We start from the raw sequence: 17,901 nt of genomic DNA, 5'->3' as shown, positions 1-17,901 counted from the left end.
AGAGCAAGGTGAGGAGCTGTGAGTAGCAGAGAAGAGGGGTGAAAATGGAGGCGCATGATGACAGTTGTCTGTCCAATGAATGGGTAATTTACATTTCAAAAATGCCCCGACGGCACCACTGATAAAGGTAGAGACTCCTTCTTTATAAACAGGAGGTTGCTTACCACCGAAACAGCTCAAGTTTAGCCCACCACATCAATGAAAGGCACCCAGTCGCGAGTGCAGCCACAGCCTCGTTAGCAGTGAAGATGCTAGCAATTTTGCGGGCCATAGCAAAGCTCTTCGTCAAACTAAACTCAAAGAGAACACCCCGCTTATGAGCAAGTCTGTGACCGACAGGCTGACGAATGGTCTTGCCAAGTGAGTTGCGAGGAACAGCAGGCCAAAACACATATTGGAAGACGCTGGGTTAACAGTTGTTGCAAACTGCTTCCAATGACTCATCATACAAGCCGCCGTGCAGTGATGACCAAAATCAGCAAGAAAAGAACCACTAACTTAAGATTGTGGGTGGAGGATTTGCGTGTGATGCTATAACCGGAGATCACTGGACCTCAGCTGGTTCAGTCTTCAATAATTCTTATTGTTTTTTGATGTGTTAACTTCAGTGACCTGATGTTTTGTCTTATTTTTATTTGCTAAATATTTGGAGATTGACAAAAGAACAGCGAAAGGAGCGGCAGAGGCTCAAGAGGTACAGCAGGTCGTCCAGAAACTGGAAGGTTGGTGGTTTGTACCCCGCTTCCTCCATCCAAGTCATTGTTGTTATGTCCTTGGGCAAGACACTTCACCTGCTGCCCACAATGATGTATGAACGTTTGGTGGTGGTCGAAAAAGATCGTCATCAGCCTATCATCCATCCTCACGAGGACGTTTGTCACTTGATTGATATACAAGACAGCCAGTCTAACATGAATCTGCCATACATAGAAGTACACTCTGACAACACTGCTAGCTTTGTTTACATCACATTGCGCACCACTTGTGCGCAGGCTACAGGATCCTGAAGTGACACAAGAGACGGTGGTCGCTTCTACGATACTGCAGCAATCTACTGAGCTAACTAGTTAGCCTCCAATTTATTTATTCTAAACTGAAGAATAGGTTTAAAACTGAGAGAAAGATGAATACTACATATGACTTGTCTGTCAATATTATTTGACTAATAATAGGTCATAGTCAACCATGAAACAGCAATCATTAATTAATTAGGTAATTTTTGTAAAAACCATGATCGGACGAGGGGCCGATAATCAAAACACGATGTATTGACTGTATTTTTATTATTCTTCGTACTAGTAGTAGTAGTATTAGGCTGAATCCCAATTCTACCCCTTACCCCTCGTCTTAACCCTTACCCCTAGTTTTTCACGAGAATCAATTCTCCTTAAACTGAGGGGTAAGGGGTAAGTGCTAAAAGGTATACACCCCTTGAAAACGAGTGTGGTCGCTGACCACACTTGAAACGAAGAGGTAGAAGGAGCTATAACACCGGCTGAGAAGATGGAAGCGAGGAGACCGAAAGAAACATACTGTATAAATGTAAGTAATTACGCATAATTATTGAGTTTCACAGTCACGTCACTCATGGTTTATTATATATTCAATCATTTGCTACTCCACGTAAATATTCGGCATGTTTTGAATTGTTGGTTTTCGCAAGTTATGACTAGCCGGCTAACACTGATGACTTCACTGCAATCTACTGCATTTAAAAAATGATTAGATAGCGACCACATTAGCCTGTTCATTGTAAGTTGTATTTTAAAATAAATCGCTCGCTAGCGGGGGGAATCTACATTACTGAACTGGCCGAGAGAGTGTCGACAAAAGCGCCCCCTTTCTCGGCCACGAGTGGCCCATGGACTTAGAGAAAGAAAAAAGAACCTAATTTGAACCATGCTGGTAATATACAGGTGCAAGGTTTTTATGATCATGTATTCTTTGTATACTTTGCATACCCTGGAGTGGAAACCATGAAACCAACCACCAAATGCACATCTAATATAGTGTAAGCAATGTGGATCTGCCCACATCACAGACTGTTGACTCCAACAAAGAGAACCAAGCGCTTTATTGTCTGGTCCAAGTCGTGAAAAAAAAGAGAGCACATTCAGTTTGATGGGACTTGCCCACTGAGATGGTGCTATGGCCAATTTCTCTGCAAAGATGAGCTCCAGCTGCACACATCTGGAATAAACCACCTGCTCCTCTTGAGAGGAGTTCAATTGAGGGCATGCAGCCATGTTGCAGTTGACCCATATCAACAGTGCTTACAAGCAGTATCATGCATCATTTTTTGTGGTTGTCCAAGCAGCAAATGGGCAATGTCATTATATTTGCAAATAAGGCACATAGATGCATCAATGTCCTTGTATTTTAATCTTGTTTAATGATGGCAGAAATCCCATAATGCCTGGATCAGACTACTCTGTAGCATATATGTGTTTTTATGAACCACATTTGTCTGAATTTTGATAATTTTCAACATAAATGTAGATAATGTCCTAAATGTGCATGTTCATGCGAAAGACAGATGTTGCGCCCCAAGCTGCAGATCAACAGCTTGGCCTTTTTCAAGCATTTGCTGCAAGCATCTTTGTTGAACAGCAGAGCAAGAAAGCATCCTGCAGCATAACAGCCACAAACAGGATTGATGTCTGCGACCAAGACGTTTGACTTTATCCAGTCGAGCTTGAGAGGGATCATTCAGCATCATTGAACTGCGCTGAGATTTTGATGGAAGTGTTTTTCCCACAATCTTTTCTTTACCTCTAGCCAGACATTATCACTCAAGACCACGTAATGAGGGTGAAAATAAAGCTGGTATTTTCATCTCTGTGCAATAAACCAGCAATTACAAAACAACTTTATGTTAGACTAACTTTGGACAGACTGCATGTGTTATTTTTCCAAACGAATAAAATCATCATCAATACTTATGAATTATGGAGGGTTTCTGTGCCAAAATAGATGCAATGATAATGAAAACATGACATCATTAGTTACATTGTGAAATGATGTAGTATATAATGCATTGATGATTCCATTTATGAAGTATAATATTAAATTATTGTATTGAAAACATTTGCTAACTATTTATTTAGTTGACGATCCAGTCACATATTGCATAGCCTTTTTATTTAATGGTGATGCATGTGTATCTGTATGTATGTGAATGGCATTTTGTGGAATTCTTTATTAAAAAGGACCAGGAAATATATAAATTAATCACAAAATCAAATATATTGGTCATGAAAGAAATACTCGAGATGGTTTAATCAATTATCTGAAGGATAATTTAATATTTTTTCACAGTTTAATTGAGTATTTCATATGTTCATTTATTTGTATTTGGGCACAAACAACCCTCGAAAATTACACACCCACATAAGTACACACACATATACCATAAAAAAGAAAACACAAATATCAAAATAAATAAATATATATCTTTAAAATGTCCCTCGGGGTGATTTGGGGAGGGAGTGCCCTGGAAGTACAGTTCGTAGCATGGTACTACTACATGCCATTCAGTTCTTATACAACCGGAGACGGAGTCTGTTTCAAATTGCCAGCAGTAAGTCAAGCCTATTCACAGTGAACGTGTCACTGGTTCTATGGACGGACTCCAGTTTAGGGGCCTCCGGATCTTGTTTCTGCAGAAGATGCGATCCTGATGATCAATCAGCGACCTTCATTGTTTTCAGCTGAGTGTGTTCTGGGATGAGATTCAGCACCTCCAAATCTGTGGTCATGGTTCTCAGCCGGAAAAGGGTGGCTTGTACCCTCTGGGTTGGGAGTAAGGTCTTGCTTCCTGTGGAGGACTTCAAGTATCTCTGGGTCTTGTCCACGAGTGAGGAAAGGCTGGTGCGTGAGAGAGACATGCGGATCGGTGCAGCATCCACAGTAATGTGGCTGCTGTGCCAGACCGTTGAAAATACTGTTGACCGGTGAAAAGAGAGTTACCAGTTTACCGGTTGGATCTACATTCCTATCCTCACCTGTGGTGACAAGATGTAGGTTGTGACCGAAAGACGAAGGTCGTGGCTGTACTCACCCAAAGAGATAAGTGATATGGGGAGGAGCTCGGTCATCCAGTAGCAGCTTATGTTAGAGCCACTGGTCCTGTACATTGAGAGGAGCTTGTTGAGGTGGCTCGGGTATCTAGTCCACATGGTCCACAGGTGTTATGGGCATGCCCCGCCGGGCGGAGGCCCTAGGGTAGGCCCAGAACATGCTGGAGGGAACTATGTCTTGTAGATGGCTTGGAAGACCTCCATGTCCCCACAGGCGGAACTGGAGGCCAGAGACCAGGAAGTCTGAGCTTCCCTACTGAGACTGCTGTCTCCACAACCCGGTTAAGTAGAAAAAATGGATGTATAAATGGATGGAAAATCAGTTATGAAATCTAATTTAAAAAAACATGTTATCTACTGGGCTGCGCGGTGGCCTAGTGTTTGGCGTGTTGGCCACATGGTCAGGCAATCGGGAAGGTCTGGTTTCGGATCTCCGTTGGACATCACGGTGTGGAGTTTTCACGTTCTCCCCGTGCGTGTGTGGGTTTTCTCCGGGTACTCCGGTTTCCTCCCACATTCCAAAAACATGCATGTTAGGTTAATTGGAGACTCTAAATTGTCCATAGGTATGAATGTGAGCGTGAATGGTTGTTTGTCTATATGTGCCCTGCAATTGGCTGGCAACCAGTCCAGGGTGTACTACGCCTCTCACCCGAAGTCAGCTGGGATAGACTCCAGCATACCCGTGACCCTAGAAGATGGATGGATGTTATCTTCCATTAGTGGGATCTTTTATAAAAATGTCAACCACATTTTGATGAGACTTGTTCTAACTCACTGACTGTAGATGATAATTAAACACTGGTATTTGTGCTGGGAGGTTTTAACATTCTGCCGCACTGAAAAAATCATGAGGAAGCACTGCATGTTGGGATGCATTTGGTCCCTGTAAAATAGTATCATAATTCCTAGTAGCCACTCGTAATATATTGCAACCAGGGGACCTATTGTGGCTCATGAGTTGGTTATCCATTCCGAGTAAGTGCCACCATCAAACAATCTACCGCGCTACTTACTGCTGTTTGAATGGTGGTTTTGAAGACCATCTGAAATAAATCTTATTTTCACATTATTTGATTCTATATGGCATATCAGAACACCCGCTTCATCTGGTCATTTTCAGTTCCATTTGCCTTTTTTATTCAGTCCCACCATCTTTCATTTTGAATACATTTCGTTTGTGGTTGACAAGCTATATTATTAAACTAAATGTACTGTAGAGTGGTCTAAATTTGTCATTTGTGTGTCATTAGGACTTTTAATAACAAAGTAAGCAAGTTAAATTGAATTATTGTGGGAGATTGCCTTGTAACATCATATTACAATCCACTGCCCCCTGTTATCTTCAATAATGCTATAATTAGACCAACCAGTTGATCTTTTATTTAGCAAAACTCAGCATTTACTTATTGTCTTCTTCTTTTGTCTTTATTGGCCGTTCCCAAACCAGCTTGAAGGTTCATTACTGCCACCAACTTGACAGGAGAAGAGGTAGCCCAACCTAGGCACCTCCAATTGAGCACCTGGATTAAGCCATGCCAAGACAGAGGGGTTGTAAAATGCCTCACCTGTCATGATGACAAATAAAAAATGAATAATGATATGATGATGATGTTTGTACACTGAACTGTATTATAAATGTAATTTCTGCATTATCCCAATTGTTTAACATTTTCTTAAGTGGGAGAACATTTTGCGATAAATTAAACAAGTAGTCCTAAGTACAAGATAAAGGGTGGAGGCCGAAGACGAGTCCGGATGTAATTATTTTGACTTTGAGGGGCATTTGCCGAGATAAAATATTAGTTATTTTATTTTGATGAAGTGATGGACAATTTGAAATTAACCAACCAAGCATCCAGTTTATTTGTTGTTCAAATTTTTTGTCTCTCCTACAAGGTTATGCTTTTTTTCCTACTTCCTACAGAATTTGTTACAACATCATATACAAATAATATGCACGTTAGCAACGACATCTAGGTCAGCCAATAGCTACTTTTATTACTGAGGAGCAACAGTGAACCTACGATGAGGCGTCTCTTATTTCGGCTGAGTGCGCAAGCTCTGCCGACCGTCTGAGTGCACTAAGTTGGATCATGGCGCCTGCAAGTTTCTGTTTGTCAGCATGTCGCCAATAATATAACGTTGCAGAAATATTGATTGTACACCATGACTTTCTACAGCTTGTGTAATGTCTTGAATCTAAGTGTGACATCATTAGTCTTGCCAATCGGACAATAAAATATACAGAAATGTCATACACAGAGGCGCTGCAGTACGCGCCTCATCCTGAAGTGGTGAGGCCGTGTGTGAGCTGGAAGATGTTTGTCTGCTGTCCGTCCATATAGAGGAAAAGTGTTTTTTTATGTTTTTTTGACAGCAGCAGTACCAGCTGGAGAACAGCGAGTCATTAAATATATTTTTTTATTATCTCCTGAATGAATGAATAAATTTGACTGCCAAGATGGAGGATTATGTAACCAAGCTCACCAGAAGGTGATCAGACTTTTACAACCAAGTATCAGAACTTTTTTTCTGGAAAAGGCTAGGTTCCACGTACTTCATATACAAATCAAAGGTAAGACACCAAAAATGTTTCAGCTCATAAAATAGATATACTGTATATATTAATTCATGGAGCTAACACATATTTGAAAACATTTTTTTAACAAAAGTTTTAACATTTTCTTGTTATCTTCTTGACGTGCAACATGTATTAATATGAAAAAATAAAAACTCCAAAGGAGTCATGACTTACCAGCCATGAACCTTATTGCACTTCACTGAATATATTACATAATGTGGTGAAGATTGTATAAATGTGTTCTTCCATAAGTGGTCTGCTCCATCTTGTCACTTGTAGCAAGAAGAGTGTAAAAGACAACTTGCTGCTTGTCCTTTTGTCTGACACCGTTGCTAAACAATATGCTTATAATTCTAGCTTCTCTGTTCATGTTGCCATTTCCAATCTATCCAAAAACTGTGCCTTAGGAGTACAGGAGATTGAAGAATGGTGGGCAGCTGATTCAAAGCCTAAAGCAGGAGGCAACCCTGGGGATGAACTGGATAAATTTACAACAGTCTAAGGTGCAAGAGACCAGCAAATGGAGAAAACAACTACCTGACAAGAGTAAATATGGACTGATACGCCGTAGCAGTTGACCCACAAAATGACTGAGGTAAGTTATGAATCTTTTGCGTTGGGAGATCCACAAGATGGTGCTGTGTTTGTGTTTGTTACTTTCATTGGTGAAACCTATCTACTGTAGTAAACCACTTTTATAATTGTTAAAATTCAGTTTGAAAAGTTATTTCCCAAGTGTACAGTATTATCATTTCACTTTGCGACTTATATATCAAAATATATATACTGTGTTTCTGACTGTCATGAACCAAGCAGTGAACATCACCATCGAAAGCCGTCAGAGGGCACTCTAGGCTAGCGACACAGAGAATGAAGAATTCCATGGATTCAGTGATGTGATATGAGATCGGGAGCTTGGTGAACTTGCTTATTGGTAACTTGCTTGTTGGACTCGCCTCTCAGGTATGTTCTTTATGATACTGTGTATATGAATAACTGTCAGTATATTATGTTAACATACCGGACACCTATTCACCTGCTGTGTAGTTGATTAACTTGCCTTTCCAGGTTAAATGTCTGTTCTCGGTGTTAAATTTTGCAAAATCCATTTCGAAATAAATGTGACTTACAATCTAGTGTGGCTTATGGATTTTTTTCCCCTCTTCATTACACTTTTTTAACTAATACCCCGGAGCGACTGATAGTCTTGAAAATACGGTATATCTGTCTGTGTTCCTGCGCTGGCCCCATACAGTATTACTGTACTAATCAAACGGTACACTGAGCGTGACCAGCCTATGCTAATTTCATTTTGTAATTGTGGTAATTGTGCAAATGACTGTGCACCATGAATTCTGCCTGGCAACAAGTGACTGAGCAAATGGCGTGATGTGTAAAGAAAAGTCATTTTTTCACCTACTTGGCCCATGATAATAAAGAAACGGCATAATGAGCACAACCATTGCTTTTCTGTAATTGTGTCCCACAATTTCTGCCTGGCAACAAGTCGCCATGAAAAGAAAAAATATTTTATCAATTGGAATTATTTTCTTTTACATCGCTGTCCCTGCTAATTGGCTAAAGATTGTTTGGAGTTAAATAGCTTCATTGCCATTCACAGACTAGTTGTCCACTGTTTAATAGGTTAAATATACATTACTAGATATAATGATGGTAGAGACAGGTGGCAAGGATTTGGCTGCAGTCCTATTTGATTTTCATGCAAGTTATATAATGTGCAGCCTCAGTCCGACTCTGTTTCCTCGCAGTCGAGGAAACCACTCAGCTGATATGTCAATGGAAATAAGCTTGTGGTAGAAGTGGCAGACTTTCATACGTGCTTCACTGGTGGCATAGCTGAGGCGCCTAGTTGCTTAAGAGATGTCTTATGCAAGATGCACTCCTTATTTCCACATGAACTTGCAGATTTTTTGTCATAGAAAATGCATAAAAACATCCCCAGTGTGAGAGAGCACTTTGCATTTATACATTTTCATGCATTTGGATCCAACATTCTTGCCATTTATCAGCATGTTGCGTTAGACCTTGTGGGTTTTCACACAGGACTTCATTAATATAGGTTAGAGAGTAACTCAGTTAAGAACCAGAGGATGTGACAATGAAAAGATTTAATCAACTACTAACAAATTATACCTCACATGGGAGGCAAACAATGAGCTCAGTGACTCCCACATGTCTCCATATAAATGTTGACTTATATACATTTATGCAAAATAATGGTGCAATATTAAGCCATTTGCAACAAAGTACTATGCCTTTTTTTTAAACAATGCATTATATTTATAATTACTGGTGCAGAAACAGCAGCACTACTTTTATATGTATTTATTGAGGCTGGTTTACAGTAAACAGCAACTATTTCTATAATATACTTAAATTATCTAGTTTTCAGCCACCTCATACCTCATAGTAAACATGCCCTGAATAAAGAGAACAACAAAATGGAGAGTCTGCATGTTGCACATCCTGCATGACTGCAAGGTTGATGAATAATTAACACAAGCTCCCGTTAATGCTAAAAGAATGCTGAGGAAATGCCTCTGCATAGCAAGAAGAAATGTATTCCCTACATTAATATATATTGGAAATAGAATAGACCACATTAATATAAATGGATCTTCTCTCAGGATCAGTTTAAGGAGTCTGGTGTCATTGATGTAGCCTGAGTTTATGTTCATTGTATACTAGTTGCTGCTTTTACTGACTGAATCTGATTGGTTGTTGTAGTTATTGCAATTTGTTCATCCCCCCCAAACAAACCCCACTTGTATGAAAAAAGACCAAATCTAAGGAAGAAATCAACACATCTACTAACACAAAAAGTTGTCTGCATTATGAATCAGGGGTGTCCAAGGTCCGGCCTGGTGGCCATTTGGAACCTACGAGGTCTTTTCTTGAACCGTTAGATATTCTAAAAAGTAAGTTTAAAAATGAAAATGTAAAAAAATAAATAAATGTTATAAGAAAAAAGGCCCTGGGTTAGGAAAAATTGTTTAAATGTTACAAGATAGCACAATAATTAATGCTAATAACCATTTGCTTTCTCACCTGTAGCGTAAAGATGAAAGGTAGGCTATTTTTGCTTTAAATATAATTAACCACTTAATATATCTTGATCTATACAGTGTTGCCTCGCTCCATCGCGGTTCACCTTTTGCAGGCTCGCTGTTTTGCGTTTTTTGTGTGTGCAATTTTTGTGTTTGTTTTTTTCTTTTTACAGTTTATGAACGAGCATTGTGTTCGGCATCCTGATTGGCTAAGGGAGAACCCGCACATTGTGTTCTGTGTCCTTACTGGCTAAGGCAGAACCTGACCACTGTCTTCTGCGCCCCGATTCGCTGTAGAACATTGCAAACCAATCTCTTTTGTGCCGAACTGCCTTGTTTCCAGCAACAGCAACAATATGTTTTAACAAGGATACAAAAACACTTCAGCGGAGTGGCGCCAGGAAGGAGAGGCAGGGTCAGAGGAACTAAATAAATTAGACACTTAATAAATCCTTGCGTCCAACCTCGTAGATTGAGCGCTAAAATTCAAACAAAGGTGTGAACTTGGAGCGTTTAAACAAGAAATGAGAATACATAAAATTTGCTTATACTGTATATGCATCTTTTTTGACTAATAAGGCTGTAATCAAACATGAAACAGCAATAATTTATTGTTTATTATTATTTATTGGAATTTATTGATAGAATGACGCCCTAAAAAGTGGCGAGATGCAGTTTTATTAAATTAGATTTTGCACGTTTAGTAAAAATCTAAATGACTCTAAATAAACAATGTTTGAATATTTTATCATACAGTCATCCCTCGGAATATCACATTTCGATTATTGCTCCCTTGCTATGTTGCGTTTTTGATGAAAATGTATTAATTAATAAATGATCGCTGTTCCGTGGTTGACTGTTGTCTATTATTATTCAAAACATATTGAAATACAAGTGAGATGTAGTATTCTGGTCACTAGGTGGCAGAAATGACGCAAAACATTGAGAAATTACCTTACTTTACATTACCTTAACACTGCATGAAGTCACCCATGGCATGTACGACATGACAGAGTAAAAAAAGGTTCCCATTCCATGTGGAAGTGGTAAGTTTTTGGCTTTAAGTTTAAATTCAAGGCTAACTGGTTAGCTCGCTAGCTTGTTAGCTTGCTAGCTAGCGGCCGTCTAGAGGCCCTGCAGCATAAGAGTTGTACAATGTGTTGTAAAAAACTTAATAATAAGAGTGTAAAGGTGACTATATGGGTGTTATTTCATGTCTGTAGGGCTCTCATAATGTTAAAAAAATGTATTTAGAAAGTCAGAAACAGGGTTTCTATGCTCTAACTACGAAAATAATCAATTTATTAACATTTAATCCAATATGATGTCAATTCATTTATCAGGTCTGGAACCAATTAACTATATTGCTATAAAAGAGGGACGACTATAATATTATAGATCCCTGGAGCATCACAGGAGTTGCAACAGCTTGAGATAAATAAAGCAATACATATCTTTAAAACCGATTAGCTAATTTGCTGTTCATGACAAAATGAATAGATTTTTAGTTTAAACAGCATGTAAACAGTCTTGGGTGAGCAAAAAACTCGCAAAAATATGCTCCAAAAATGTTTTTTTGTTTTTTTTCGCAGGGAATGGAGGGAGCCCAAATGTATTATAATCCCTGAGGGGAGGCTCACTGCTCCATACTTGGAAAGCTGTTGCTGTAGACCACCAAAGTAGGTGATGCACGGTTGTCATGGCAATGACAGAGCTGCTCTTCTTTCAATTAAAAGCGTGTGTACCAATGTGCTGTTATTTTATGGTCAAATCACAACAATGCAAATCAACAATGATATAAATAACCTGGAAAAGTTTTCCAAATTTAATGGCATGATTGCAAACACATATACACTTTAATCCATTCCAAGAAATGTCAATTCCCGGAGGTCTTTACGAATGTGGTTGTCTCCATAAAATATCTATTATGTAACCAGATCACTCAGAACAATATTTGGAAATTATGGTTTTATGCAGAATAGGGTCAATCTTCAGATTATTGCTGTTTATGTAAACACAGTTGCTGTTCAGTGGAATTCAGATCACCATGAGCTGCCATTCATAGCTGATAAACCCTGCAAGCTGACTGTCACATTCATTCTTCAAACTGCAAATATTGGTATGATTTTCTAGAACTTGGAGCACACACGCACATGCACACGCACACGCGCACATACACAGATAAGGTCAGAGTAATAGCCCAATAGAACTGTGTCCATCACGATTACTTCAAAGAGCAAACAGTGTCACCGCCGCTTAAAGTGAAAAGACAACTTCCCTTAAATTTAAGTCCCATTGTTTTTGTTTTTGGGCAGTTTAAGGGTGAATGTCATATGCTTTTAAACTGAGCTTGGCATTCAAAAGTAAGAAAAAAAAGCTCCAGTCGTGTACACATGGCCATCATAATTACCTCAGCAGGATATACAAAACCTTAGTCAAGCAGGGGGAAAAAGGAACAGCTTGAACGACTTCGCAGTTGAATGCATGTTTTGAAATGATCATCAGCAGAAAATGTCAGCCTTGTTTTCTGACATTGTGTTACATCCACATGAGGGAGTCTTGCACAGTTAATCCAAGCATATTCATTACACTGAATTGGAGCAAAGAGACAGATATTACATATGTATACACTCTAATGAGATCCTATACAGCACATGTGTCAAACTCAAGGCCCACATGCCCGTCACTTCATTTTATGTGGCCCGCGGAAGTGTTTGGAAAAACAGTAATAAGTTTGCCTGTATCACAGACCTCATAAAACAACATGCTAACAATCATGTGTATAATAATGTAACTGTCAGTTTCAACTATTCCTGTAACATAGAAGATGTCTACTAGCCACACTATTATACTGTATATAGCACTAATTGCATAACCATTGTTACTAAAGGTGCCATATTCGGAACAAAAGTGACAATAGTTTAACTTTACACAACTAAAAACAACAGCACTTTTAAACTATTTCAACCAGTCTGTAGAAAATAACACCTTAAAAAGGGATAAGACAGTCTACAACAAAGCATGCTGGGAAACGCGTAATTAGCCCATTCCACTGCTGCAAACTCTTCCGGGTTACACATCTTGTGGATTGTGGTGTTTTTGTGTTGATATAAACTACTGTAGCTTTTGCCGGACGTTGAGAGAATGACAAAGTGGTGCTTGATCAACAAGCACTTTAATAAAATGAAAAAGCACGCCCAAACAACCATAGGCGTAAATCCGCATCCGCCTCCCCGTCCCTTTTTCTGGCTGTTTCATTCAGCAGTCAGGACACATTCAAATGTCCTGACTGATGGAAAGTAGACATTTTCAAGCAGGAATGAACGGACACAAACGCGGATATTTTCAAAAATGCACATTACAAGTAAAAAAAAAAAAAAAAAGCCCATCCGCACAAGTAAAAAAAAAAATACACATAAAAACACATTCACTTGCGGTCGTGCATGATAACACAACCACAGCTGCCTGCCGCATTATACAGTCGTCCCTCGCAATATAGCAGTTAGATTATCGCTATCGCAGTTTTTCAAAAATGAACTGGAAGACCTCCGGGAAGCGCCATAGTTCCCCCCATAAATATTAGCCATACATTTATTTAATCTACATATTTAGATTCCTTGATCATGAAAACATGCCATCAGCAATTGGATTCATAATGATATCAATATTAGTTCATTGGTTATTCATAAAAATCGCATTTCCCGTAATGGCGGTTTTCTTCTGGATCTCCATAGCTTTTGAAGACAAAACAAATTGGCACACCCCAGATTGCACAGTGTCTTTGCCGATATACTGTATCAGGGTGTTTGCTGCTTCTTTATAGCTTCATGTGTCTTCCTACGATGAACATTCTAAAGGTCCCCTGTTTTTTCTTATTGTAAATCATAGTATCCGGAATTATTCCATTATCTGGATGAGTCTGTGATATTTTGTAGAATCGGTTGGATTTTTTTTCCAAGTGCTCTGACCATTTTTTGTGGAGTTATATGCACAAATCGCGAAAATGGTCCTATCTTGGAATGTTACAGAATCTTTCAAGTTGTTTTGACGGCAAACAAACAGAAATGCCAGCAAAACCATAACCTCCTTGGCGGAGGTAATTAATAAATGATTGACAAAGGTATATGTAGTGTTCTGATCACTAGGCGTCAGTAATGTTCCATTATTGAGACATGACATTAGATTACCGTCACGCTGCATGGAGTCAGCCATAGCATGTCCGACATGACAGAGTGAAAATTCCGTTGGGAAGTGGTAAGTTTTGGGCTTTGTCCTTCTTCTCCACTCCATTTTAAACCCTTTCTTAAGTTTAGAATACAGTAAATAAATTGGAAGCTAACAAGTTAGCTTGCTAACTTGCTAATGGTTGAAGCCATGGCCGTCTCTCGTGTCCCTGCAGTGATCCTGTAGCTTGCGCATTACAGTTGAGCAATGTGGTGTGAACAAAGAATAATAGGAGTGTAAATGTGACTCCGGGGGTGTTATTTCATTACAGGGCTCTAATAATGGTAAAGATTCTATTTAGAAAGTCATAAACAGGTTTTCTATGCTCTGACTATGAACATTTTTCATATATAAATATTGAATCCTACTTTGCGGAAATTCACTTGTTGCAGTCGGGTTTGGAACCAATTAACCGCACTACATAAGCGATGATTGTATTTCTATGTAAAGTTGGTATGTTCCAATACAGCGGACCTGGGATAAAAGTTATGTAAGCTGCTTACTTATATATTTTGTCAATGCTAATGTGACATTTTCTCAAAATGTCACCAAACAAATACTGTTTTTTTGAGCCTGGATTATTGGGGCGTGTCCTGTCAACTTCAAATGATCATCTGCATGATGAACGAATGAGGGAGGGCTTGACTTGTTCGGCCCGCAACCTAAAGTCGGCTTTGCGTTTTGCTCCCCTGTGCAATTGAGCTGTATCAAAAAATTCAAGTTTCATTTGGATTGACACCTTTAGAGAGGAGATCAATATGTTTATTATTTAATTTCCATCATTAGATGTTTGAAAAGCCTGAAGAGCCTTTTCCACAGAACCTAGATGCACTTTCGTAATGCTGCAAGACAACCCATGACCAGATAATTAGTGACGTCAGTCAATCCCCCAATACACAGGCATGCTCCCACCTCTTTCAGCTATGAAAGTACGTCAGAAGGTGGAAAATTGCCTGGCCAACTTCCTCCCCATTCTGTGGCAATACTGTTCATCAACTGTTCCAACAGCCATCCCCTAGATGCACTTTTTGATGTAACCATTATGTTTTATCTCATTATGCCATGTTTAATGTTTGAATTTTTATTCTTTTATTGTGTATGTTGTATGTCTTACCTGTGTGAGCTATGAGAGATACCTGAATTTTCCCATGGGGCTTACTTAAGTATATCTACCTGTCTATACAGAACAGTAACACAGAAAAAGGCGGCTTTTACAGGATAAAAGTGTTTTTCTACATTGGAACCTCTGAAATAGAACAGCCCTGAGGTTGTATAATTATAAAATCGACCAACATTTTAGAGAAAAATATTCCTCATAAACTGCACAAAACGTTGAGGCTTTAGTTCATCCAGCATCAAAGGATTAACTGTGTGGGTGTTTTGGTTTTGCTTTTTTGTTTGTTTGTTTGCAACACTTATTCCAAAAAAGGACCACCCCTAACAAGGAGGTGGTAAAAGGCAAAGAAGAAAAGACGAATATACACAGAAGTTACAATTAAATAAGGTGACACATATTAAAGCAGTAAAACTCTCACCGTATGCATCATTTCATGCGATCAATTACTGTTTTTTTCTACAGGGTCTCTTTGGGTTTCAACAAGTCAAATTTAAGACTTTTTTAAGGCTATAATGAATGCAATTTAAGACCCATTTGACATCCTTACTGACAAAAAAGTATGCAAACACACAGCGTTGAGCGCACAGCAAAATAGCTGGTTGTGCTTGATCAATTTTGACAACACAGGCCCCAAAAAATGTAAACATTTAAAAGTGTGACTGAAGCATATGCATTTGTTTTAAATAAAAATGTTAATACATTTTTAAGCTCTTCAAAATCGTATTTAAAACATTTTATGAGATTTTCCGAAAATTTTAACCATTTTAAATCCTTAACTGAAAATGATTGGATTTTACACTTTTTAAGACTCTGCAGATACCATGTTCCACGGATGTAATTTGGGGGGGACAGAGGGACATGTCCCCTGAACTTCTTCAAAAGGCAGTTTTGGTCCCCTGGAGTTTCAAAAACAATGTTACGCTATACACTCCTGATCAAATTGTTAAAACCAGTTGAAAAACAGCAAGAATTTACATTTTACCCTGTTGGCTCTTAAAAAGGTTCTGAGTAAAGCTTCAAAATGCAAAAGGAAAAAATGTCAATGAGACAATAAAATGTTCCGAATAAGCAATTTATTGCATACAACCACTACACTGAAATCGACTGTTCATCAGCTGATCAAAAGTTGCCCGAAACCCCCTAAAATAGAAATGAAATGTTGAAAAAAGGACACAGTGATGAGTAGCTGCGCCATTCTTGTTAATCACCTCAGAAATTGGTTTGATGCTTGATGCCGGTGTTTACAGGAGACGAGAGGGAATGTTTTTTGGGGTCTACCATTTGACTTTTTTTGTTCTATAACCCTCAGGACCTTTTAAGAAGTTTGAAATGTTTTACTGCATCTATCCTCAGCAGCAATGGCAACTCAACAACCCGACCGCGTTCACAAACAGAACGCGTTTTTCCCTTTGCCATCAAGACATCATCACTGTGTGAATACCTGACATTGAATCCACATCTTAGCCAAGATCTTTTGACCAGCTGGTGAACAGTCTATTTCAGTTGAACTGTTGTTTGCAATTAATTGCTTATTCTTTTTTTTGTCTGCTCAGGCTGAGGCCTGTTTCCCTTTAGACCACCCACAAGCTCATCAATTGCCTCAGCCAATTTTTTGCTCGTGTGTGACTGTCCGTATCCGCTGTCACTCCATGAGTGCCTGGATTTGCACATCGGTGTGTTTGGAAGTTAGCCATCGCCCGTGTTCATCTGCCACTGTAAGTTGTTAACATGTTGGACTTTTGCTCTGCCTGGGTCATATCAGCCAGACGGATTTTAATATCATTTAACATAACATTTGAGTATGTGCCTGTGTGCCCGTGTGTGTGTTTGGTACTTCCCAAACTCAAGCCAGTTGTCTCTCTCAACTCTGAAATCACAATTTGGCCATGCCCTGTTCTAATACTGTACATATTTTAAGTATAAAAGTCTAAAAAATGAGACGAGAGGTGCATCATGAGTCATGACGTCACCTATATGTATGTCTTTGCTGCAAAATAAAGACTAGATATTTAGTTTTTATGTCTTCTATAAACAGTAATTGATTTATTTTTACACTTTCATGACAACTATGACTATTAGAATGCATTTGGTTTTGTGGCGGCAACAGCAGACTGATGCTATTTTCTACACAAAAAAATTGGATACAACCAAATGAGAGATCGACAGAATGAATTGTTCTTGACTTATGTAGTTGTATAAATAATCACTTCTCCATTAATGGATCACTTAAATTAATATAATGATCCCGAGTGTACATGTTCCAGAATTAAATGACATATTTATCTTGTACTTGGGTGTCTTCTTGTGTAGCTGCCAAGCGATTGTGCCTGCAAACTCTTTGAGAATAAGGTGAAATAAACAAACTGGAGGTCAGTCAGACATTTGTGACTGTAAATTTGTTGTGTGCAATTAATTAAGCCTGCCAAAGCGACCTTGCTAATGGCACATGAAGGGCACTACACAGACATATTTGTATTTAAGTAGTTTGCATAATATGCCAAATCTAAAACAAATTCCACAATGAAACCATTCTTTCACTTTCTTTTAACTCTAACTGCTGGGATACACTGTAGTAACTGGGGGTAATCCAACCTTTTGAAAATGCTCCGACTTATTTATTTATTGTTTGTTTTAATTGCCTGAAAGCAACTGGGGGAACAACTCTTGGAATGAATGCTAAAAAAAAAAAGACTACAACCCAAATATCCCAAGCATAAGCCTGAACAAGGCTGCAAGTAGAGTCAAGCACACAGCTCCTCGCCATCTGCCCACAAATCGAGATGAGTTAGTTTACATTAAAAATTAATGTTCCATTGTGCCCCTGAGGCC

At 38.8% G+C, this 17,901-nt stretch overlaps 1 long non-coding RNA gene across 2 annotated transcripts in view; it reads left to right on the top strand.

The window, feature by feature from the left end:
- The window catches only part of LOC129194006 (uncharacterized), a 35,372-nt gene extending 27,640 nt beyond the window's left edge, over positions 1 to 7,732 (top strand). Inside the window, exons 3-4 of one of the 2 annotated variants that reach the window (XR_008573667.1) lie at positions 7,071 to 7,258; positions 7,480 to 7,732. This is a non-coding gene — a long non-coding RNA (uncharacterized LOC129194006). Of the gene's footprint in view, positions 1 to 7,070; positions 7,259 to 7,476 lie in introns of both variants that reach the window. The other variant, XR_008573666.1, reaches the window with a different exon arrangement.
- Positions 7,733 to 17,901: the final 10,169 nt, after the last annotated feature.

This window comes from Dunckerocampus dactyliophorus, chromosome 14 (assembly GCF_027744805.1).
Source record: "Dunckerocampus dactyliophorus isolate RoL2022-P2 chromosome 14, RoL_Ddac_1.1, whole genome shotgun sequence".
Classification (NCBI taxonomy): domain Eukaryota; kingdom Metazoa; phylum Chordata; class Actinopteri; order Syngnathiformes; family Syngnathidae; genus Dunckerocampus; species Dunckerocampus dactyliophorus.
The sequence above is the reverse complement of the archived record's forward strand: the minus strand, read 5'-3'. Positions and strand labels throughout refer to the sequence as shown.